Source organism: Ambystoma mexicanum, chromosome 10 (genome assembly GCF_040938575.1).
Source record: "Ambystoma mexicanum isolate Mex_15411 chromosome 10, UKY_AmexF1_1, whole genome shotgun sequence".
NCBI classification, from domain to species: Eukaryota; Metazoa; Chordata; class Amphibia; order Caudata; family Ambystomatidae; genus Ambystoma; species Ambystoma mexicanum.
Window position 1 is genome coordinate 853,697,400 of NC_090932.1, and position 24,886 is coordinate 853,722,285.

Genomic DNA, 24,886 nt, shown 5'->3' on the forward strand with positions numbered 1-24,886 from the left:
GATCATACAATCAGTCAGAATAATATTCAATAATGGGGAAGTCAGGCGAGTGTCAAATCCCAACTTTATTGAAACAACAAATCCAATCCACTACAACATACATGTATTTCTTCTCATAGCTCTCGTATTTCCAATGATTGCAAACAAGTTATGTTACAGACTTGCATCAGAAATGACGTCACATTAAACTATCAGTTTACAAAATCTACTGGAAAGTGGGGTTGGTTAATGGTTCGACTGGCGTATAGGCTGTTTAGGGGTTGGTCACTCCATTGGTCAAAATATATTTGATGGCTCAACCCAGACCCACCCTACTACAGATACTATTTCTGCTACATAATTATAGGGACAGCTAATTGATCAACATTATCATAAGCGATGTGACAAGGGGTCTTCATGTCCAGTTGGCATCCAGTTTGCGCACCTTGCACACCCTGACATGGCATCAAGATATGAACGAGACATAAGTGGGGGAAGAGACTTCCATGATCTGCCATATTTCCAATTAAAGAATACTCCTAGTCACCCCGGGGTGATTAGGACTTCCCTATCCTTTGAACTTGGCCTTGTGTGCTGTTTGGTATCTGTGTGCATGCTGAGGGAGTTTGGCAGTTGTCCTATCTGTGTTTGGCTCATAATGAATAGCTAGTGTTCTTCAGGTCTTGATTACATTTTAGTGTACTGTGTTTGAGAGTGTATTTCCTCCCATTTTTTAAGGTGTTAACTCATTTTAATGTGCATGTTGTGTTCTTTGTGGCCACTTGGTGCTAGTCAGTTACTTTCTATAAAGTCTTTTGGCTTACTCGTCTCATGCTCCTTATTAAAATGAATTGATCTTGGGAGTCTACCATTTCTCCACCTGGCAACCGTTATCTCATGCCTACGTTCTATTCATTTAATACTCCATTTTCCCTTCCAACCTTGGCGCTTGCTGCAAGCTACAGTCTGAGCGGCTTCGAGCTTCCAAATAATTGTTTTATGAATTCAGCATCTCGTCTGAGGCCTTGCTGGCTTTTAGGCCTGTTGTCTTGAAAATGGCTGCACTTCAGTTTCCCTGTCTCCATATTAGCGACATATAACCGCATCTATCATCCTGTCTGCCATATGATTTCCTTGTCCGTGTATTCAGCATCTTGTCTACCGATAATTCAACTGCCCTATCTGTATATTGAGTCCCCTTCTTGGTACACAGGAGCCTCCTGTCCCATTCTACTGTGTTGCACTATTTATACGATACACTATTTCAGCACTCTACAACTACTTTTAGTCCTTACTTGTGTTGCACGATCAAACTAATCCTTTATGGCAGATATGCATGCATATTCACTTTGGTTAAGCATATTGTTTCATGGGTCTCAGTTTAACTAATATTGTCAACCACCCCTAGAATTATGGGGTAGTATGGCTGTTTCAGTTTGTACCGTTCCTCACCCGTGCGCCACTGGGGCAGGGCTGGGCGGAAGGTATTTGTGCCTTATATTATCATATTTTAGATGTATTTATTTATAATGTGCCAAATAGCCCGCAGGCAAGAGGGCACACAGTTCCACGAGTTAGACAAACAAATACACAGGGCAATCAAGATCCTAGGGGGGGCAAAAGAATTTTGGGTGATATTACTTGAAGACAAAGGTTTTTAATACTCTGTGGAAAGTCCTTGTATTCTCTTCATGTCTCATGATTTAGTGGGAGTGCGTTCCAGAACTCAGCGGCACTAACCGGAAATTATCTTCCTAGTCCATTTGAGCATTTGTATCCAGGACAGTTGACCAGTGCCAGATTGGAGGAGCGTAGTGGTCTGTTGGAGTATAGCGGGAGACTAAAGACTTTAAATCTTTAAATAGGGGGGACAGTCCTGAAGAGTCAGCCATGTACCAGGGTGCCTACATTGAAGTTGATTCAGTCGAGTACCGGTAACCAGTGAAGATCTATCCTGTAATTGGTGATGTCATTGCTTCTTTGAATTCTTTTAATGATGCCTATAGCATAATTCTGAATGATTTGGCATTTCTGCAAACAGGAGTTGTTTGCAATAGAAAGCAGGGCACTACAGTAGTCCACCCTCAATAGAATATTTGCCCGGGCAATAGTGGCGCAGTTCTTTTCAGAGAGAAGGGGCCGAATGTTCTTTAGCAAGTGGAGGTAATAGTTGCAATTCCTGCTGACCTGGTTGACATAGGTGCCGGCACTCCAGGAGGATTCCAAAAGGATGCCCAGAGTTTTTACCTTGCTCTGCGCTGTGATTGTATAAATGGTCTGGATTCAGTTTGGAAAGTGGCTGAGAGGAGCTGAAAATCAGAAGCTGAGTTTTACTTTTGTTGAGGCAAAACCAATGGTCATCCATGACTCGATTAGGTTATAGGTACAGAGAAGATTGGAGGAGTCTAGTGCGTAATCACCACTGATTTCCAGGACTAACGGCATGTCATCTGTGTAGTTCATAAACAATATGCCTAAATCCTCGGAGTGAACAGAGAGGTCGGCGAGAGCCGTCTCTGTGCTGTGTGCTGGTCTGAAACCCGATTGCCTCTTGTGGAGGACACCATTCACTTCCACAAAAGGTTGAAACTGGGATGTAGCAATTTTGTCAGGTATTTGTAAGAGGAAGTTGCAATTTGTGATGAGTCTAAGGTTATTCATCTGCTTCACTACCAGGGCACATTGGGGGTGACCTGGTGCTGGAGAAACTCCTGCCTCTCTGCGCCCCTACTCCAGTAGCCAGGACTTCACTGGAGGTGAACGACTCTGCAGGTCTTTGCAAGGCTCGGGAGGATAGCTCACGGGCAACATGCTCGCCTTGGCAGCAAGACGACACAGAGCAACACAGGTTCATTCCCCGGGTCCGCGCTTAGAAACCTCTGGGTATTAAGCACTTTATGAATAACCTATCATATCATATCATATCAAAAAGGCTCACCCGGGTTGGTTGAATGAGAACAAGGCCTCATCTTGTCCCTGAGCCCCCGGATTGTGACTCAGCAATGCAGCTGGTCTCTTGCATTTCTACTGCATCAATCCACATCGACCCATCATCAACCATGTCTGAGCGCATTCTAGGCCATGGCACCTGTGGTGCTGCCTTTGGCACTTCTTCAAATCGATGTTGCTTCATACTCAAAACCGATTGCTGCCGCCCACCACCAGCATAGCACGCTGTTGCTTCAGCACAAACCAGATGCTCGCTGCAGCGGAATAACTTTGAAATGCTGCATCTCTAACAAATGCCTCAAGTCACCCGCATCTTTGCTTTCAACCCATGATTGAACTTGGAACTGACACTGGTAGCCCCATCAACCCTCATTAGAATGCATTGGACCACAACAAGCCTGACTTCTAACTCGGCTCTATGCCCACTCCACATATGGTTCACAGCGACTTGCTGCTTCCAAACTGGTTTCATCCCAATTGAATGACATCAAGAAGCCTGTTTGACACAGTTGAACTACCAAGAACTGATCAAGGTACCTTTAGAACACCCCAGGCCCCCTGGTCTATTTGTTGGGACCATAGAAAATGGCAAAGTTCCCTTTTGAATCTCTTTCACCAAGAAGCATATCCTTTTCCACCAATGTGGTATTTGGTTGGCTTTTTCTTCTGTGCTAAGTTCTGTCTTCCTTTTGAGGGATGGGTTTTTGATAGTGTTTTATTAGTTAATTGTTCTTCAATGGGGGTAAATAAAAGTATATGGGCCTCATTACGACCCAGGCGGTAAGTTACCGCCTGGGTCGTACCTTTACCACCATGGCGTAAACTACGTTTACGCCATGGTGGTTGGCGGACTTACCGCCCCATTCCGAGGTTGGCGGGGCGGTAAGTCCCCAATCCCCATTTACCCTTCCCCAATCCCATTTTTGCCCCATAGGGCATAATGGGAGTGGGGAAGGCGTTAATTACGCCACCGTAAATTACGGTGGCGTAATTAACATCAAGGTCCCTTAGCGCCAGGTGTTAAAACCTCCATGGCGCTAAGGGACCTCGGAATCAGGCGGTAAGGGTCGGCGCTGTTTACGCCGCCGTAAACCCCTTAACGCCTGAGTCGTAATGTATTTTTATAGACCTTTGCTTTGACATTCCTTTATTTTAGACTGTTGTACTATTTCTGTTTGGGATGCTACTGTTCCACATTCACACCCCTCTTAAGAGTCTATACTGTCCTCGGCCATGTTACCATAAAAGGGGCAGAATGTATATCTCTTGACTATGTCTGTTTCACCTTTATCATTGCGATCACTCTTTTTTTGTAGATGCGAGGGCTCAGAAGGCGGTTTAGCCGCTACTCATCCTTGTTCTCCTGCGGAGCAGAAGTCACTTCATCACAAGTCCTGCCAAAGTGGAAAAAGCCAATGGGAGCCTTCCGTAATCCTCTATGTACAGGACACAGAAGTAGCGCATCACCCCAGAGACCATAAAGGCGTGACGCAGGTTGGTGCTTTTGTTTTTTGTTCTTTTGCACTTCTGCTTGATTCCAGCATTTATCCCAGTCTTAAGAGGCACCACATTGAGCGTTCTGCCTTTCCTCCCGACAGGAGTCACAAACATCACTATCGTCATCCCGAGGAACACAAGAGATGTTGGTCTCGCTCTACACATTGACTTAAACAGGTCATGGTCCCATCTCCTGTGCTAGCGTCTCTTCAGTTACCTATTTTGTCTGCCTTTTATGACCATGCTCCTGCTACCTTACAATCTCCAGTACCAGCAACTGCACCAGCCCCTCCTGCCTGCACCCTCCCAGGTTCTTATTTCGAACTTCTTCTTCTTGTAGTTTTCTACCCTATTCACTGCATTTGCGTCTGCACCGACCTTACAGTCTATAACTTTAGAAGAAATGGAGCAACTTTTCAAGAGGTTTGTAGCAAGGATAGTTGTGGCTGCCCTAATCCGAGAGGATTGCCCCAAGCCCTTATGAAGCCTTCCTGCTAAACCTGTTGAAGCTAAGTAACCTGACACAAGACTAGGGGATTTTTGGGAATCTACGGGCTGCTTTGTCATAAGGAAGACCATGGGGGGGATCCTCACACATATTAGGTGATGTATGGGTTTCCCCGTAGAGGCACTGTCGTCCACAACACACGAGGCTGAATTGAGAGAATTCCAAACACTATCCTCAGTACCAGTACCAATGATGGAAAAGGTAAAGTCACTCTAGTCTCGTAGATGGAAAGGAAATGGCTGAACACATATGCCACGATTCCTGATCCACACGTACACTTTTTCAGGGCTTTAAAACAATCTTTAAGTTGATATCGTTACTGATGAGCATGTTGAGTAAAACCATTGTGCCATGCTGAGCCCACACAAACCCTGTTAACATGGAAGCATGGAAGTAACAATAAACGATCACATGTTTACTTACTTTATGACCAGGCCAAATAATGCAAAGTACACTATTCAGAGTTCATGCAAGAATTTGCACCTCTTTGTCCACTGGACAAGAAGGCTCAGAATGTTCCAAGCTACACCTAATGATGTCCAAGCTGCCCCAATACCTGTCGGACTTAGCCTACGACACACTTAAACCCTCTGCATTGGCATGCTCCCCCACCTTTGCACTCAGCGTCAATACTGGATCAAAGAGGTAAAGATGGATGCTTCCCAGAAAACCTCCCCCTTGAGAAACTCTGTTGTGTTGTGGGCAAAGGATATGTGTTGCTAAACTTGGTGATATGGGCAAACAGGCCACGAGGGCCAGAAGCTGGGGGTGCAATTCAAACATCTCCCCTATTTGTCATGATAGGTTGTGTTCTAGCGATACTAGCTGAAGCACCTCCAAGCTTCCTTACATCCAATTCTCCAAACCTTACTCTGGGGGATAGATGGGGGTTGTGGGGACCATGACCCATTTGTTGTTCCCAGGTGGTTATGATGCCCTTTTCAAACAACAACAGCAGAAATCTTGACTGCCAGCTTCCGCCTGGTGCTACCATTTTCCAATCCGAAGGGCCGATGGGGGGAAAATAAATATCAGATTTCTGAGTTCTGAACACTGTTACTGATTTTTGCAATATGGTTTGGGCATTGAAATGAATGTAAGACAAATACATTCCCCTGGGTTTGCACAGTACACAAGAGGGTCATTTATAACCTTTTCATGCTTTTATTTTGTATTTTAAGTGGAACAGTAGTAAGAACCGATGCAGTCCCACTTTCATTCATAATACTCAAACAAGGATCAAAATGCGTTCTTTCTTTTTTTCGGCATTTCATTATGACAGGTGCTGGGAGCCAGTCATACATGTCTGCTTCTAGCACCCTCCAGGAGCTAATGTATGCAAGGGAGCTGATAAGCACATGATGTGCGCTGGTGCACAGCCCCCCAGAAATGCACAGGTCACCTTTTTGAAAAAGGTGATTTGTGCCTTTATTTAAATTATGCAGGTAAATGAAAGCACACTATTTTACTTGCATGATTTTTTGATCATATAGCCTTAGAAACAAAGAGGAGCCTGATAGGGTTGCAGTCACAGTGTAAACTTAATGGATTGTGGGCAACCCCCGTATGGTAATAGAAGGACAGTTTGGCACCGAATAACAATATCTCAGCTCTCTTAAGGCAGTTTAATCTTACTTACAATTGTCCTGCTTCAAAAGATGTTGTGGTATTTGATCTAAGACGCAAGAAAGACATTCATCTCACCGTCCTTAAGACGTAAGAAAGACATTCATCTCACCGTCCTTATCATAACCACTTGCAAATCTTACAGTATGTGACCCACACATCGATTGTACCCCTATCACTTTGCAAGTGAGACATCTTTGCTTAAGGGGCATGGCCGATGTGTGGGTCACATACTGTAGGATGTGTAAGTGGCTGTGACCCACACATCGATTGTACCCCTATCACTTTGCAAGTGAGACATCTTTGCTTAAGGGGCATGGCCGATGTGTGGGTCACATACTGTAGGATGTGTAAGTGGTTGCGATACGCAAGGTGATATTAATGTCTTTCCTATGTCTCAGATCAGGTACAACTAAATCTTTTGCAGCAGGGCCATTGAGAGGTTGTCCATGATTTCATCGAATCAGAAATGTCCCAGAGAGATAAAACAGAGTCATTTCAATGAAAATGACTTTTGATTTTTTTTTCTCCCACAGACATTTCTGGTAACCAGCTCCTCCTAACCCCCTTATTTACCTTTTGGCGGCACACTTCGCTGTGTGCCACCGACGCCTTCATCCCTCTGCAACTCCGGTCACCTTCACTAACGTGCATGGGAACTGGTGCCGCAGGGTCCTTTTAAAATAATAAAAATGATAATCTTTATTTTTACGGAGCAGGCGACAGCCCCGCAACTCCCACTCCCTTTGTTCACTGTAACAGCACTGAATGGGATCGTTTTTCGGAATGTTCAGCTGTTCGAAATTTTCGTTCAGCTGAAAATCGAGCAAATATCCCTTTCGGTTTTTGTTTTTCATTTTTTTCTACGGATTCCATGAAATATATTTTGATGCGCCACTTAAGCTCCTAACAGAAATCCCTAAGGGGGCCCAAGACCAGAAGATCCAGTCAGAGACGTTTATTTTCCCATTCTAACTCCTTTTTATTGGCATGAGGACCAACTCCCCCCAGCAACTCAAATCGGAATAAAAGTGTCACATCTTCAAAGCACTCATTCCTTTTCTCTGACCTATGATGCTTGAGGCATCCATCGCCATTTCTGGTTCATGTGCCCCATGCTGGCTACACCATAAAGGTACTATGAAGGCACCACTACCAGCTCTTCTTGATTGGTTAAGAGACATGTCTAATGTAGTGTCCCAGAGCCTTCTCTTGACTGCCAGCTGAGCTTTTCTTCCAACAGATGGCATAGTCCTTATGAACAGCAGTAGTCTACTGCTTGTTTGTAACATGCGTGTAATGTATTTCATTGGTATGGATGTATAGCAGTGCCGAATGATTGTTTGTTGTATTTCAGAATTAGGGTGTGCCTGTGTGTGGAAGGGTGGTGGGGAGGGGTTGTTGTTTCAATGCTCGCTTGACATTTCTGTGCAGATCAATATAAATAACTGCATGAAACAATAGACAAAGGAGCATGGAGGTGAAGCCTGCACAGCGATTTGTCAGGTTGGGCCTTTGGGATTAATGTTCCGTGGTTAGAAATGAATGCCAACATAGTTTAAGTTAAGTGAGGGAAAACAGTGTAAAAACGCATTAGAGTGGAGAGATATTATACAAAAGAGGTCAAGCAGAGTATGTGACAACATGAAGAAGAAGAATAGAAGAGAAATTCACTGGACTCCCGAGGTGTAGGCACGCATGAAGTGGCACAATTACTTTTGGTCAAGGAGGGCAAAGGGACAGGATCTATTATCAACTTCTAAGCGCTTGTTCAGCTTGTGGATGAGGTCAAGGTAGAAGTTCACGTTCCACCAATGCCTTGGAAGTAAACTACTTGCCCAGCCGGGACCGAAAAAACTATTACCGATTGAGTGTACTCACCGTTAAATCGGTGAGTATTGATTTGACAATTACAATATACAAAAAAAAGACAGTGCAGTGGGACCCAGAGCTTAATCAAGCGACTGGCTCCCACGCACGGGCATGCCATATCTGACTAAAGACATGTTTTATATAATTTGTTGTTAGAATGCAGATTCAAGCTGTTCGGATCACAATAGTGGACCACATTGCATCAAGCCTTCACCAATGTTTGGTCAACACTAAAGGACACAGGTCAGTTTTTTGCTCATTCAGCAAAAATAATTCACTATTGAAAAAATCACCATAAGAATATCTAATTAGATATTGAAACATGAATCATTTGCTTATTTATTGCAGAAATCCCAATCCACTCTGAACCTGATGAAGGGCTATGCACGAAACACGTCGTACAACAATAGTGTACTCAATTGTCATGAAATGATGTTGACATTCATTCAGATAGAACGATACAAATGTTTTTTTTACTTTTTGGGTTGAAATTGGTGAAAACAACAATTTACTGTATTTAATAGTTCACTACTAAGCAATGTATATATGTTTTCACTTGAATTTGTACACATGTTTGAGTCATTTCATGTATGTATTTTGGATTTAACCATTATAGACTTGAAAAATCTCTTTGACATAAAAATTCCTTTTTGATCTAATACTTTAATTAAATCACAAATATAATTGACCCTGAGAACATCATACTATTATCTATTTAATTTATTTACTGAATTTGGTCAGTCTATGGTGTGCCCTGTTGTTGTCCCCCATGGTTTGGATGACCGTTCATTTTGCAATTTCACATTAGTCTTGTAGCCGAGACTCACACAGGAGCACCTGAATATACGATTAAATTGTGAAATAATCACAGACAAACATACTTACTACATTTGAGTGTTACAGGTATAAATAATACCCAGTGTTTGCACCTCTACAACCATTGTCTTTGCCAAGTTGGAAGTTCACCATTATGTCGCTTTGCTGACTATGAGCGAACAAGATCATAACATGCACCCCACCACCACTTCAGTGCAGCCTTCCCCCAATCAAGACCCCCAAAAAGAATTTCTACGTTCTTTTTTTAATGGCAGGTGTCACTGTAGACATCCATCAGGGGTCCTTGTCATTGTGTGCTAGTGCACTGCCACATATATAATGGCCTCATTGTCTCATATTTCAGGTCTCCCAATGGAATGACGGTGAGAAACCTATGTTGGATTATTCAAAGCAGTATTGATGTGAGAGAGTCTACAGCAAAAGATAGAAAAGCCTCGGTGAACCATGATTGTGCTCCTTCTGGCTTCCAATGGTGAAACCTGTATCCCTCACAATACTTTCATCTTATTTATGATTTGTGTAATGCACATCTGCCACTGGCGTAGACTTGTCCATAGCATTGCAGGCTGGATGCTGTGTATGTAGGTGGGAGAGTGTATTGTTGTGTGTGACAAGGTTTCATGGCTGGCTTTTGGTTCAGAAGGTGTGATCATTGGAGCCAAGTACCACTATCCCGCAAGGCCCAGGAGCCACATGTAATCAGGGTTTTCACTGAGGCTGAACGCAAGTCACCTGCCCTCTTCCCCAAAAGTAACCAGCAAGTTTGAGACTCTCCCATAGTTAGCTGCACCAAAACACAGTACCAAAACCATACAAATACAGTAATTCAATACATTATACATTTAACAAATTGAGTCTGTTCAGCAATCTAATAACAGCAAGCCTGGGTGGAGTTTGCTTCCCTGAGAACAATCTATGCTAGAAAACATATGTTTCAAGTTAATTTGTATTGTGTACAAATCCAAACACTTTGCAAAATTGGGCATTTGAACAGCAGATGTTTTGATGTTTCAATTTCTTTTACACCATTGCAATAAATGCAATACTTAGAGTTTATCTCGCATGCCTAATAGTTTTCTTGTTGGTAATAAATGTAATATAAATAGCAGAAAATGTGATCTCCGCGTTGCATTCGGGAATTTCTCCAGAAAAGGCACAACCTCACCCAAGTTATTGTGTTTCTGGGATATATTGATGAAGAGTTTACAACTCTTAATCAGATCACAGGTTTTACACCAGTCCTGGTGCAGTAAAGATTAATTTACCTGTGCAGGACTTTGTTGGTGATTGGCTGCGGTCATGTCTATATCTTCTAATATTTGCAAGCATTTGTTCACATAGATAATGCACACACCCATCTTTTTCTTGTTGGCTTATAAATTGTAGATCAATTAATAAAGATTTTACTGAATTATCATGAAATTCCCTATATAGTTGTATGAGTTACATATATATCAGGCATTTAACAATATTAGACCTGAGCAGTGATAGGAACTCACTTTGGTAGGGTCAGGGCACTTTGCCATACAGTTCCCTCTATGGTACTTAATCAATTTTGTTAACTTGATGAGAAATTTCTAATCTGTTTATTAGAGAAGGTAGAACTTTGGCTTAATAAAACTTAATATCAGGTATCACAAAAAACCTACCATATTTCATATTAGTGTGTTTCACCTGTAAACGAGGTTCCTTTGCCTGACTGTGTAGCGATTGGACAATTCGATCTCTATTGGGTTTAGCTGAAATGAGAAAGCCTAGATATTTGAAATCATTGACAAACTAACTGGGATTCACCTATTTTCCAAACATGCTCTCTTCTCTTTTCGAATTACAAAATCTAATTACTTTCAACTTCGCAGGATTTACTTATAGATCATTCTCTAATGTATATTAGTACTCGGTGAGAGTCAAGCAGAACGCAACACGCATTCTGATTGGCTCTCGCCGGGTTGTTACCTGGCCAAGGATACTTCGATTCTCGTCCGGGATTCCAGCAGCCTTGTCCTCGGCGGGGGGCGTGGAAGCCCCTCAGCCAATGAGGAGGCTCGAAGCTAGGCCATCCCCTGCTCCGAGCCTCATCACGGCTGAGAGGCTGCCTTCGCCCCCCGCAGGGGACTCGGGTAAGACTATTTCTTTTTTTTTCCCTTTCCTCCCTCTTCCCTCCTCCCTCCTCCCTGCCCTCCCCACCCCACTTACCTTCTTGATCTTTTGTCCCTGGTGGGGGAAGATAGCAGCCTCCAGCTGTGAGGAGACTCGGAGCGGGGCCCTCCCCGCTCAGCGCCTCCACACTGCTGGAGGCGCCCATCGTCCCCCGCCAGGGATGCAGGTACGTTTTCTTTTGTTTTAAAAACTTTTTTTCTTCACCTCCCACCCCTCCAACCCCACTTAACTTCTGGGCCTTCTTTTTTCGGAGTGGACGCACTGGGAACACTTCTGTTCCCACCGCGTCTGCTCCCGATGGCAGCCATGGAAAGGGAAAACGGATTCTGTTTTCCCTTTCCCGGTGGCCATTTTCTTGGTCTTTTATTTTTTTTATTTTTTCTGTCCTGAAACTGCACAGCGTTTCGGGACAGAAAAAAATGCTTTTAGTGGCCCGGGCATGCAGATATTGCGGGCTGGGGTGCTAACAGCAATATGCCCCTCGCAGCGGGGGCATTCCCTGAGTCGGTTATGCCCCCGCCGCTTGGGGCATATTGCTTAATTGTTAGAATGCATTGATAAGGTGTCGCTAACCCAACTGCGTGTTATCCAGGAGTATGACACATCTGCATATGCTAACCAATGCATGTCCTGATGGGGCAATATAAACGCCACCCTCTCCAGAGAATCATCCATATGGGAGACATAAAGGTTGAAGAGGCAAGGGAGCAACATGCACCCTTGCCTCAAACCTCTAGATGTAGGGATGTATTTATGGCATTGTCTTAGAGGTTTAATCCAACCTGAAGCATGGTAGCCGTATACAAATAGATTAAAATATTTGAAAGGCCTTCTGGGAGACCCCAAGAAGCTAACTTCGGTCAAAGGAGTGCTCTGTTAAGCATTTCGAAATCCAGCACAGATACATGTAGCATAGATCGGACATGCATTTTTGCCCCATCCTAACTTTTGGAGGTTACCAATAATCAAGCCATTTAATGTGGGCCGACTCCCTTTCTGAATCCTGTCTGGAATGTCTTTATTCCTCCTGTGGTGTTTGTCCAATACAAGATATGCAAAGATTTTGCTCTTGGCATCCAAAAGTGCAATTGGGTGATAATTGTTGGGATTCACACAATCTCCTTTTTTGAAGATGGGAACAATAGTGGAGACTTTCCAGGTATGCAGTGTCCTTCTAATCTGTCTGATATGATTAAACAACACCAACAGGATAGCTCCTCATAATTCTGGCACTGTTGTAAATAATTTACTGCACAAGAATTTGGAGCCTGGCGCTCTTGAGTTAGAGGATTTGCATATGAGGTCTAAAATATTGTCAATTTCAAAATCGAGTGTCAATTCTGAATACGTTATTTTCAAATGTTGTTTATTATATGGGGGCATAGATACATTCTCAAAATGTTGGACCCCATCTTCCTCCATAATGGTATTTTCCTGGATTTCAATTTTGTTTAAGTCCTATCTATTTATTAAGGTCCAAATATTAATGTCCTACTTTTTTATTATAAATTCTAACATTCTCTATCCATTTTGCTGCATTAGTATATGGTGATCTTTTATAGTTGTGACGAGTTTTGCCAAGCTAATCTAATTGTTTCCACTTCAGTGTTGTAATCTGCAAAACTATTCTTAATTAGTTTAATATTATGTGTAATGTCTAATTTCCTTTGTTGGGCAATTTGATCATAGTCATGGGCACCAGTGTTCAATCAATCTATAGTTTTATTTGATATCATGGTCAAATTGTCTTGTATAAATACAGAAAAAGAGCCTTGTGTGATTTTTGTTTTTAAAATATATATTTCTACGTGAACGTGGTGCATTTACATAAATATAATTTGGATGCATTAAGTCTGAATGATTTTTGGCCACCATGGGGCATGGTTCAGGGTGAGTAAATGTTTAACGCTTTCGACCCTTCCTTAAGTGGCTCTAATAGATCAGCATCAAAAAGGGCACTAAGGGGTAGGGCTTGGCAAGTGGGGACCAAAATAGCCACACACTGAGGGAGGCTACTGCACTGCACCCCCATTCCAACAGTGGGAGATGAGTGTCTGGCCCCCAAAATGAGGGTGCAAGGGTCAGAGGATGCATAATTGCCGCGAGCATAGGAGGAGAGACCAAGAACTTCCTGGCGCACATTGGCAGAGAAGGATCCAATCTGGTCCATTCGCACAAGATGGCACCCTCCACCTAAGAAAGAGGCGATCCTAACTGTCTGGCTGGAGAGAGAGGAGTACCGGGATGGATTGCTCGAATGTCAGGCTGTTGCCCAGGGATCAGACCCTCCGTGGTAATTTGAACAAGGTGGCGGGTCATGCCGACAGAGCCTGGAAGCTTGAGGTGCAAGAGCCTCTGAGATTCGAACAAGAGAGGAAGCCGAGCAGGCATCTGGAGTCCGGACGGGGTCACAGCCTCGACAAGTCCCCCAAGAACCACCCAACCTAGCAACTGTGGGAGGGTGCCTGAGATGAGAGGAATATGTAGGCAGTAGGGGGGGAGCAAGAAGCCGTGGAGAATGGAGCATCATTCAGCAGAGAGGACGAGAGAGCGGTCTAGCCCTTGCTTTCCCTGTGGTGAGTTACAGCAGAGATCCAGGTCTGTGCATGAGGGAAAGGGAGCATCTGCAAGAAAGAGGCCTATAAGAATATTGAGAAGACAGCCAGTCACGGGAGCAGGAGTGCAGACCTGACGGGGATCCTGGAGCATCCAGAATGAGAGTGTGACTGCAACAACCAGTGAGCAGCAAGTACTACGAGGTGGCAAGAGGGACTGCTGGAGTGAAGCCTGAGAAGAACCTCTGGTCTGGGTGACCCCAGGAGGCGGAGGCTGGTTAGGAATCTGGGGAATCCTGAGGGAGATGTCTTGGGGTGGGGGGGTAAGGCGTTCTGGCATACCACTCATCAGCTCCCATGCCAAAACATCCTAGGAAGAACAAAGTTTTTAAAGGTTTCAGGTGACAGTATGGCAAGGTTGGACCACCGCTGACACTGGTCACCTTCATCAAGGAGGACCTCATTGAGACAATAAAAGGCCTGAAGGGCTCCCGGATACTGGAGCTCACCTTGTTCAAAGATGAAAATCACAGAGATGAAATCCACAAGAGAGTGGCTAGAAAGTAGATGATGATGTCAGCCGTGGGGGCAAGGTTGAATGTTGGCGAACAGACAGTAGAGGAGATTCTGGAAGCGATCCCCAGGCTCTGAGGCACCATGCAGCAATTGAGAGATCAATCTCAGGAGCTGTCTGGAAAATGCGAGGACCTGAAAAACAGGTCAGAGAGCGGGAACATTAGGCTTAAATTTCACATGGAAGGCCATGAAGGGAATTATATGTATTGTCAGGAAAATCTTCAGGGAGCTGATACCCAGGGCGCCGGAGTCCTTTCTCTTTAAAGAGCAACTCCTGAGAGTAGCAAGGGCCGCTACAGATAGGACTGGACAGGATACATTTGTTCCAAGACCTGGCAGGAGCGACTCTACAAAGGCAGAAGCTCTTAAAGCTGATAACGGACAACTACGGAAGGAAAATATCTGTTATAGGTAGTTGCGCCCGACGTGCCTGGTATTTGAATATAAGGGGTGGTTACATAGAGTTTACAAGATGCACAAGGGCTGCAAAATACTGAACATTCCACTAGATCAGGCTGGGAAGCCCCACCAGAGAAGACCTCGCCCCGATGCAAGTAGAACCCAGAGATGGGAAATTAAAGGCCCAGAGAAGAAGTCCAGGGGCAAGGACACAGGTAAGAAACCAGGGTGACCTTCCCGGAGGAGAGGTAAGATGTTCAGAAGTCTGGCTGACACCCTGAGGCAGGGGAGGGACATCTCCAGAGACTCAGGGACTGAACAGGAGCCAGTAAAGTGGATCGCTAGTTGAACGAATAACCAGAAGGGAGGGGGTCATGCCTTATTTGTTGCACTCTTATTTTAAGTATGGGGATTCAGGAGGATCACCTTACTAGGGGGTTCAGTGATGCTCGGAATGCTCGGTCCATTCACTTGTGTTCATTTAAGTGGGTGGGCGTGACCAGGGGGGGGGAGTTGAGCTGAAAAGCAGTAAACGGGAGGGAACAGCAAAGAAGAGTTCACAAGGGAGAAATTTATAATGTTGAAAATGATTAAGGTATTGTCACTAAACATCCAGGGCCTCAATTCATCCAATAAGAGGCAGCAGCTATTAGAGCTGTAGAGGAGCAGCCATCTACCTCTGATGGAAGTCCAGCCCCCCCTACTACCTGTAAGCTGGAAACCTGAAATAGTGCCATGTTTGATACCAGCAGATGTGACCATTTTGCATTGAGTCTTCGAGAAAGGGTATCCACTAAGAAAACCTTATCAGATGTATCCCTGAAGAGATGACAATCTCTTAAAGGAGATCCCCCAAGGAATATGAAAAAGAGAGAAATAGAAGTTGGTGATGTCACAAGAAATGAGCGTGATGCACTGAGAAGACTGGCTGACGAAGAGAATGTATGGACCTTATAGAAACTGATGACAAGTAAAGAATCGAGTAATCTTTCATGTGCGAAATGAAGATTGCGCGGGTGAAAAGCACTGAAGAAAAGGCAAACCATTTAATAATTGTACAGATGCATCAACGCAAGTAGACTAAGTGATCATAGAAGCTGGTTATACGTAGCAAATAGACGGCAGGTGGAGCCACCATTATAATGAAGCTGCACATCGATGTCCCAATTTTAGTTAGTTCAGACCATGAAGGGAAGGCCTTTAGATGTGTCGCAGCAAACGAGTAGCTGATATCGAGGAAAGGCCTGGAAGAGCTGCCTGGCCTGATGTCAAGACTGAAGCAGTCAAGAATTGGTTATCTATCCTTGCAGAACAGTGAACATGAGAAGCACTAAATTATCCCTCGTTAAGGTGCAAAGAAATAACAACATGAGTGCCAAGTGTATTCATTTAATACAATTAAATGCTAGCAAAAGGGCCGACTTGTGGTCTCATGTCACGTGAGCTAAGGAGAGGAATAGGGTTGGGCACGCAGTCAAGATCTTTGGTAAGGGTATGCTCACACTCCCTTATATTCCCAGAGATGAGAATACATTGCAAGGCCAAGTTCAAAGACAGTCTGCATGGGAGAAGGCATGGGTGATGAGAGATGTTGGGCTAATTGGGTGGGGAGGTACAGTCAAGTTCACCTCCTGGCACCTGGCTCTCCGCTCAGATGCTGCTAAGTGAATCGAATGTTCCTGAAGGGCACGAGCGTGCCAACCAATTGTAAAAGGACATGTAATGAAGAGCCTTATAGTTTGAGATCCAATAGAGTACTGTGTTTCTAATAGCTGATGAAGATGACTTGCACCAGGGGTGGGCATAAGTTGTCCACCTGACTATAGAGACCCAATCACAATTCCAGCCCTTATAGAAAGTATACTTATACACAATCCCCCATTAGTTTTTCTTATTTACCACGTATTATCACATCACTAATGACACATTTCTGTGTTATAAGTACTGTTTTTATGAAATGTTTGAGAGATAATTCTGTGAGCCGTCCATTGATGTCTGTTGTAACTCCCTGTTTTAGATAATTGATATTAAAACAGTAAACAATCTTTGCCATCTTCCTGAGTTGGTCTGATTATTGGAGTACAGAGTTATTCTGTTTCCCATCCACCTGCATGACATGCTACCTAAATTAGGGCCCAGATGGTCACATGGTAGCAGTGGTAGGATGGTTTCAGACTATAGATTTTCAGACGATTGGACGTCCTCTGCCGTCTAGCCAGAAGATCGCAGGGTTTCCTGTTGAGAGCTGCCGAATAGAAAACTTGTAAGAAAACTGAGATGGTGGGCAGGGTCCATCTTTGACCAAATCTTTACCTGATTTCCACAGACACTTCGCAGACGGAAGTTGAAAGTGGTCGGTTGGAGGAGGTGACGATACTGAGGGCCTTGAGTCAAACGACCGAATGGTGAGTAGACTGAGATGAATGGCAAATTAAGGGGTCAGGATTGTGGTAATTTAATAGTAATGGGAAATATTCTGTAAAGATAGAGATCGAGATAAGAAGCACCCAGGAGCCTGACTCAAGGGGCTCTAGAAGAGATTGTCTCACACTCGAGTCAGAGTCCCTAGGTTACGTGTAAATAGGTTTACATAAGTAGATGATCTAAATCCTGTGACCGCACAGTTGAATAGGCCCCAAAACGAAAAAGGTGATCACTGCATATTTTTAATTAAATGTGAAAAGTCAACTAGTCTCTCTGTGTATTTGTGTTGAGTCAAGGTGTCTGAAGGAGTGATATATGTTATAAAGAAATTGAAACGAAGTTAAGGAGCTAAAGGGATGATCTAGGGAAGTGGTTGGTACCAATCCAGGGATAGAGATAAATGAAAAAAGATAAAGGCTTGAGTGGCAATTGTTAAAGCGCGCTCATATTTGTTGTTTTAAAAAATATTGAAAAATTGGTGAAGTTACCTTTATAAAGTCTGGTAAGTATTGACAGTCAATTGAGATTCGTCACAATGGGAGACACTTTGCTGATGCACATATGTAAGACACTGCCAAAGCATATGCCCAAGCTCAAAAAGAATAGTACAGGATGGGTGAAAAGCACAGCAGATAAGATGTTCACGCCATGGCCACAAGGGGGATCATTGTCAAAAGCAGTATCACAACACATGACCACATACTTGCACGCTGCTTACACGGGGAAGACATTGGAGAAAAGGTTAGGTATTTTAGTGCTAAGGAAGATGTACCAGGAAGAGAGAGAGGATCCACCACCTGAGGTGTGGATGCTTAATCAGCGTAAGAAGGAAGGTGCCAAGCCTTCAGCTCCCCTTACCTCACCCAAAGTAAAAGGCACTAGTACTGAAGAAATAGGGTTGTATCCTTTAAAGGAACTAATAGCGGTGTTGGGGTATACTAATCCGATATATGAACTGTCTGCTTATAGCAGTGACAATAGTCCAGAGGAGACTAAGAGGAAGGAAGAGATCTTTAAGATCATATAAAGTAAAGAAGAGAAGAGTGAGCGATCAAACATATCAACAGAAATAGAAGGAGAAATTAAGAAATGGAAAGGAGAGAAAGACAAAGCTGACGAGGTAACACTTGTGCAGAACGATTGTATGGGAGGACAGATATTACTTATGCTAGAAGGGAAAAGCATTGGGGAAGTAAGGCAAAAGGAGTATAAGGACGAACAAGATAGAAAAGATAGAGAATGAGAGCAAAGATTGAAGGAAGATGAGCACAAAAGAAAGAGCAAGGAATGATGAGAACAGATGTATCAGGAGGAGCAAGAGAAAAAACAGGAACAAGCAGAGGAGCAAAGAAAGTATGACAATAGGCAGAGAGCAATAGAAGATAGGGATAGAAACGAAAGGAAGAGAGAGGAGGAGGAGGAGGAGGAAGCACAGAAATTAAGGGACAAAAGGAAGCAGGAACAAAGAGAAGAGGAGGAAAGGGGAACAGAAGTAAGGAGAGAAGAAAGAAGACAAGAAGTGGAAAGAATTAAAATGGAGATGAGAAAATGAAGAGAATTAGATGAAGAGTTAGAATGAAGAAGGAGACAGCGGGACTTTGAGAATAGCCTTCTTCATAAGTAACCAGTAGAGCCGAGCCCAGAAATATGATGGGGCACAATAGAATAGCTTTTTCCATGTAAAGGGAGCACCATCAGGGGCATCTAGAGTAGCATTAGAAGAAGAGAATTTTGGCATAGGAGGTATCGGAGACAGGATCGATAAGGCCTAATAAGAGTGAAGGGAAGGTAGCAAATCGGGAACCCGAGGGAAGGGAGATCAGTCCCTAGTATTTCAATTACGAAGATAAGAAGAAAATCCATTCAGCATCGAGCATTGAGCCTTATCCTTAAGTAGACTGTACTTAGATAAGGGTGAGGGGGATGAGAGTCCTACTAGTTGGAGATTAGACATGTCAGATGAGGGGGGGACATGTATGCCCCCTAGGGAAGCCTACATACAGAGAAGGAAGTAAGATGGTCCGATTTAGAGCAACCTAATGATAGGACGTCAGATCCCATAGGATATCCAAGGCATCCCAGAGGATGATTGCATAGTGACACAGGAGAATCACCCCCATACGTGAGCAGGTTAAGATTGCTTTCAGCAAGGATATGGACAGGGACCATTGTGCCTGCCATGGATAGGCAGACGATAGGAGTCAACTGCAGGTTAAGATTTACGCAGTTTCCCTTACTGGAAAAATGGGGAGCAAGACCACAGTATATTCCATGGCCGCAGATGGATAAGGATAATTTAAGGTGCAAACTCCTGAGTTTGACGTTGGGTGTGGGAAAATTGATTTATGAATTAGAAAAAATGACAGCAGGAAATACACTGGCTATAGGGGACATTAAGGGTCTCTTGCTAGCTATTCTTGGGGAAAGAGATGACCTGTGGAGGAGAGCGGGCTATTCAAGTGTGACAGCACAGAACACAACTCACAATGGAGCACCGTTTAATAATTGCAGAGCAGACGTTTGGAGGGCTCTCGGGGTGCACTATTCTGACACATCGGATATGGGTGCAATTATGACAAGTAAAATGAAGGAAGCTGAAGACCATGTTGCTTACATTCAGGAGATTCAAGAGCATTGGCAACTCGAAATGAGAGAGCCGTGGGTAAAATGACAGTATTTTACCACATTTTATGTCAGGGGTTACCTGAGCCAGTACAGAGGGAGATGAAAAAACAAGTGGGAATGAAAGCAAAACCATGGGATGAAATACAGCTGATGATAGTGCCAGCCGTTGCAGGAGAAAAACAGGAAGAAAGATGAGGCGAGGAAAATTGAGGAAGCCAATTTAGTTCTGAAAAAATTGTCAGAATTTGTCATAGAATAGGTGGTATTGAAAAGCAGAGAAGGGTTGGGGATGCAGCAAGCAGTGGGTGCCTCACAAGCGAATAATCAGCACCTGATGGACCAAGGAGGAAATGGGTTTATGACATGAGGCAGAGGCATGGGCTATAGATGAAGGGGTGGATTCCAGGACAATCAAGGTGGTTTTCAAAATGCGCAGAATGAGATTCGGAGTGCGGAAGGAGGATTCAACCAAAGAGGACAAGTCAGATGGGCTCCTCTAGTATGTTGTACTTGCGGGATGATAGGGTACATTGCACATGAATATGGGAGCCAAAGGAATGTACAGAATTGCCAATTCTCAAGAGGAGGGACAGATTATCCTCCACCATACAGCACAAAAACTAGGGAAGGGTTTGCCCAACATCAGACAGTGTATCAGACACAAGCGCCGCAAATGCAACAGACACAGCAACCAGAGCAAGTGCAAATGAATCCACTTCAAAGGCATTCAGAACACGCCCCCATGCAGACACAGCAGTATGCAAACACAGGAAATTTTTTGACACCTAGAATAGAAGGTGCCACTGTGGTAGGAGGGAATCCCTTCACAGGTACGACGGTATGCATGTATCCACAATAGAACAGCTCACAGGGTAACTTGATGTGTTCAGTACTATCAGTGACACCAGACCCCCAAGAGGAACAATGGGTTGATGTGACGATAGGAGGCAACTATTTTTCTTTTCTAGTAGACACTGGGGCTACTCATTCATGCATACTAGAGAGAAAATATCCATATTGGGAATTGCCATGAATGCTCAAGGGTTCTCTGGAGATACAAGTCAAGTTCCTTTTACTGATGAATTGCCATCTCTATAGGAGAGTGTGACATGTCTGTTCCATTGTTGTATTCACGACATACACCAGTTAACTTTTTGGGAAGAGACCTGATGACAAAACTTAACATGACAATTTCATTCGCTGACGAAGGAATGGTGTGTTCCATGCCTGGAATACACTACTTAAATGTGGGCAAATTCATACTGGCTGACACAGGGCAAATGGCTCTGCGAAGGCATTCCAGCAGAGCCAGAAGTTTTTCTTTATGGGGTGAGCATTCTACTAACATGGCTACCTAGCTTAGTGGGAAAGACTGTGAGGATACGTGACAAATTCTTGTTTAGACCACAGATACCTATAAACAACGAGGGGGGACAAACTATCTCTCTAAAGTTAGAATCAGCCATAGTACGAAGGGAAATGGCGATGCTTGAAGGAACAGATGACAAGGATAAACCATGGAGGACAGTAATAGCTCTTGAGGAAGGGTACAGGTTGACTGACATTACTGATGATGACATGCTTAGAGAATAAGCAAGATACAATGAAGTAGTGTTCTTTATGAGCATTACATTCTGGATTAGCATAGAGAAAAGGGAAATCCCACAACGAATGGCAATAATATGGCAGCGTCCTGCATTTTTTGAAGAGGACTTGGAGAAAGTGCCAAATGTCCTACGGACCAGAGGCCCTTATGACATAGGACTGCTGAAGGGACTAGGGGAAGTTAAAATCTAGTTGAAGCCAGGAGCGATTTTACCTCAAGCAAGACCGTACCCCTTGTCTCGAGGGGCCAATGAGAGGATATTTCACACCATTTCAGCACTAATGAAACAAGGTATTCTGGTGCCATCAGAATCATTGTGCAATACCACAGTGTACCCTATCAAGAAATCAAAGGGAGGGTTTTGGAGATTCATACAGGACATGAGACTGATTAACCAGACTGTAGATGCAGAGTTTGCTCTAGTTCCTAACCCGGCGACGATAATATGCAGTATACTGGTGATCGATTAGAAAAATGCGTTTTTCTAAATCCCTTGACTTCATTTATGTTCGCCAAACTTGTTTAAAACACACTTGTTTACCTCAAGGGTGCTGTGAGTCTCCATCTATCTTTAACAGAGTCCCACGGATGGACTTGGGCAATGTTGATTTGAAGTGTGGTGATACAGTACGTAGATGACACTTTAATTTGTAGCGCCACAAAAGATGAGTGCAGACAAATCTCGATTCAGTTGATGACTATCCTAGCAGACAAGGGATACAAAGTAGACAAGGAGAACCTACAGTATTGTCAAGAAGAGGTGTTGTACATAGGACAGTTGATTTCACATGAGGGAAACTAGGTGACACCTGAAAGAGCTGAGGCGATTATGAAAACTGCAAAACCGCATACAGTAAAACCGATGCAACCATTTTTGGGACTATGCAATTATGTTAGAGCCTGGGTGTTTGACTATAGTTCATACACAAGACCCCTTTTGCAAGCTTTAAAGAAAGCACGGGTAGATACGGTTAAAAACAGAATGGCCTGAGGAGATGAAGGAAGGGTTTGAGGAGTTGAAAAAAGCGATTTGCACAGCTCCTGTTTTGGGAATCTCCAATTATGTTGAGGAGTGTTTTGCATTTTTGCACACAAATGGGACAGTTATGACAGCAGTGCTTACACAGAGGACTACATTAGGGTACAAGCCTCTAGTGTATTACAGTGGGATTTTAGACCCATTTATGAAGGGACACTTTCCTTGCGAACAGTCATTGGCTTCCGCTGTATTTGCAATTGAAAAGTCTATAAGTATAGTTATGGTCTGCTCTATGACTCTCTTCGTGGAACATGCATTGTTTGCCATTTTAGAGAAACCCAAAGGTACATTGACATCCCACAGAGCTTCTGCTCATGAAGTAATGATTTCGAACCCAAGGATCAAAATTGCCAGATGTGAAATAGTGAATCCTGCCACATTTGTAGCTGTGCCAGTGGCACAGGGTGAGCATGTGTATGACTGTGCTAATTATGTGAATTTTATGATGATATCCCTTCTATAAAAGAGAATGCTTTATCAGGAGGGTAAATTCTCTTTATTCATGGTTCTTCAAAAATTGATTTGACAAGTGGAGAACGGCATTCTGGCGCAGCTGTAGTGAGGCATAGAGCAAATGGCGAGTTTGAAATTGTAGCAAGTGCTAGACTACTGTCTCACTTTTCAGCGCAATCGGCAGAATTGGTAGTGCTCATTGTCACGCTCAAGAATCACAAAGGGCAGGAAGTGACAGTGTACAGTGACTCCACCTATGTGACGTCAACCGTACATGCATGGCTAGCAAGTTGGAAAAGGAGGGGCTACATCCGAGAAGACGACACTCCAGTGCAGCATGCATCCTTATTGGACAGGCTTATTGAGGCACTACAACTCCCAGTAACAGTAGCAGTCTTTAAATGTGCCGCTCAAACTAAGCAAACAGATTTTATTTCTTGTGGGAACAAAGCCGCAGACACTGAAGGCAAAAGGGTTGCGTATTCACCAGATATCTCAGGTTTTGATGCTCCAAATGTCAAAGAGAAGGTAGTCACTTTTATGGTAATGCAAGAAGGGTTTAATCATTTGCTGAATACCCAATTAATGGAGATCTAAGGCAGTGCACCACAGGACGAGCAGAAATTGTGGAAACAAAGGGGGTTTTCTGTATCCCCCTCAAAAGCATTATGGCGACAGCATAGCACCCGAAAGTCGGTGATGCCAGTACCTTTCTTAAAGGTAGTGCTTGAACAGCTGCACTACTCTGCGCATGTAACTAGGGAAAGTCTTGCTGCCAAGTCTGGTTTGTTACAAATATGTTAGAACATTGTACATTCTTTGCAGTGAATTGCATCGTGTGTCAAAGGTTTTCCGCTGGGCATACACTGAGAATGATTAGAGGAGTAATACCTCGAGCGAATTGTCCTTTTCAGCATTTACATATTGACTATGTTGATATGCTGCAGGTGTGTAATGAATACAGGTATCTGATAGTGGTGGTGTGTCCTGTCTCTAGGTGGATCGAGGCAGGTCCGTGTGCACACCCTGATGCCACTTGTGCAGCAATGTTTCTAGTATGTGAAGTTTTTCCAAGATGGTGTGTGTGTGAAGTGCTGATATCCAATAATGGACCACATTTCGTCAATGAAGTGTTCAAACCGATAGGACTATTATTGAGCATTAAACATACATGTTCTACTGCTTATCACTTTCAAGTGAATGGAATATGTGAGAGACTCAATGGCCTCCTTAAAGAAAGGATTGCCAAGCTCAAGCTAACTTTGAAGAACGTATGGGTCTATTGCCTGCCCATAATAAGCCTGATTCGGACCACCACCTCACCCCCCATGAACTAGTAACTGGAAGGCAGATGAGAATGCCTGCTTACAGCTCCATCAAGGAGTAGAAGTGATGCCCAGAGTATAGCAAAACTGCTGGGTGATGAACTGCATACTTTTTTGACATGTATGTCATTTCAGATCGACTCAAGCGTCAGGGGGTCGGTCTCAGAACACAGATGAAAACCATCCAGAAACCAGATCTCCTGAACTATTATCGGCACCTAAATCATTTGTTGGTGACAAAGTAGTAATTAAGAATTTCACCAGAAAGTAGCAAGAGCCACGGTTTAAAGATCCCTTTTATGTTGAAAATGTCAATCCCTCAGCAGTAAAAGTCCAAGGCAGACAAGCGTGGCTTCATTTGAACGACAAGAAATTGTGCACCGGCGAGACCGCACCACCTCCAACTGCTGATCCAGAAGCAAGAGTAGAAGAAGAATTTCAGCGTGTGCAGACTCG